The sequence below is a fragment of the Helobdella robusta genome (genome assembly GCF_000326865.2).
Source record: "Helobdella robusta unplaced genomic scaffold HELROscaffold_53, whole genome shotgun sequence".
Taxonomy (NCBI): domain Eukaryota; kingdom Metazoa; phylum Annelida; class Clitellata; order Rhynchobdellida; family Glossiphoniidae; genus Helobdella; species Helobdella robusta.
The window spans coordinates 409,866-411,810 of NW_008705278.1; positions in this window are offsets into that span (position 1 = coordinate 409,866).

The following is a 1,945-nucleotide window of genomic DNA, read 5'->3' on the forward strand; positions in this document are numbered from 1 at the left end:
TGTGTGTGTAAATAAATGTAGTGGAAATATGATTAGTCATTGTTTATATTTTTATGTCAACTCACTATAAACGTNTAATATGTAATCAATATATTAAATGATTTGTTCATTTTTTCATGTCTGATCATTACTATTTTCTGTTTATTTTGATGTAATCTAGTATTATTTGTATAAATAAATAAATTGTCCATTTATGAAAAAAAAACAAAATCCATTTCATTGCTAGCTTCGTACTAAGAAATTTTTATTGGAATTTAAAATTTAATAAAAGAGTTAATGATCCATCTCCCCTCTCTTATATGCAATAATAAACAATTTAAAGTTTTCCGTTGGAAATTTTTTCGAACTGTAATACTTTGATGCAAATATTTGGCGACATGTAGCCTAAATTGGAATAACTTAAGAACCTCATCTAGGCCAAATCAAAGACACCGACGAACTGTCTTAAACGTAAATTCCTTAACGAAGATTATGTCCGTTTATCACTCCAACGACCCGGGTTCGAATCCTGCAGTTTCTAAAGGTTCATTCAGGTAGCCGACCCCCGACCTACCCAGCCGTCCATCCTTTCGAGGCTGGTAAATAAGTAGACGACTTAAGTTGTCGCATGTTGGCCGGCGAGATGGCTCAAGTGGTCCAAATGCGCACTGAGTCAAAACATTCCAATGGCTATCACATACTCAGCGTATATGATGTGCTGCTTGCGCGTGCACATAAATACATGTGTACGTCGTGTGAAAAGGAAGATGGCTGCTTCAAATCAATGGTTGAAGATAGTTGATATCAGATCCGAATGATCGATATTACCATCGTGTCTACCTTGATTGACAATATTTGATTTTTATTTCTTGTTATTCTAATGCGTTCATCAACATTTTTCATTGCGTGATAATCTTAATATCATTGGTGCTTCACTGTATGGTCAGTAGTGAAGTACCATGAAACACGTGTCGTGTTATTTTAATCGATCGCATTCAACGTCTTTTTCACGCAGCTGTTGTTATCGAGATAGTTTGTGATGCGTTGTCTTCAACATCACTGTTATTTGTCCCATGTCATATTTTTAAATGTTGTTATCATTGTAAGTAAACAATAATATTAAACGTCTTATAAAAATTATAGCGTCGTTTTTATTTTCTTGAAAACATGTTTTTACTCATAATGGTAAACACGTAGTTTTTTTTCGTCGTAGTCGATTTTCTTAAGCAAAAAATTTGAGATGAGTGCAGAGGGGTTTCAACGAAGCCATGAGAGAAAATTTCAGGGCTGATGGTTTGTTAAGAAATATGAAGTGATAATTTTTTCCTCAACTTTTATTTTAAAAATTGCTCCGTTTGAATTAATCCTAGAAATATTTGTAGAACTTTAACTTTTACTTCATTCGCAGATGAGTTCATGCAAATACATGTGTAATGCCGATTGACTTTAAAAAAAGTTTTGTTAGCCCTCAACAAACCTTCAAATTTCTGTAAATTTACAGCAAAATAACTGATCATATGCTTTGGAAGTGTAACACGCATGGTAACTGGGAGATTTTTTAAACAGTAGTAACACTATACCCATTACCACGTTAATGATTGTATTTCACATCGTAGTTATTACTCATAAGTATTTAGCAGATATTATTTAAAAAAACCTCGGAAAAGAAGAATAAAAATGTTGTAAAAATAAAAAACTAAACATATAAATATTATTTTCTTCTAATATCACTTATCGATCGAAAATGTGATGTTCGTTCATTTTGTCGTCTTGACTCCTTTCAAGCGAGAAATTACATCAATCATCTTACACGCCATCCCCTAACGTCGAGACGAGAAAAACTTCAGAAGAGTCATTTTTACATTTCAAAAAGAGAAAAAACTTATTGATTATTTATCATTTAAAACACTATATTAGGATGCATCATCTTCAAGTTGTTTTATCATTCCTTGAAAACTCAAATACG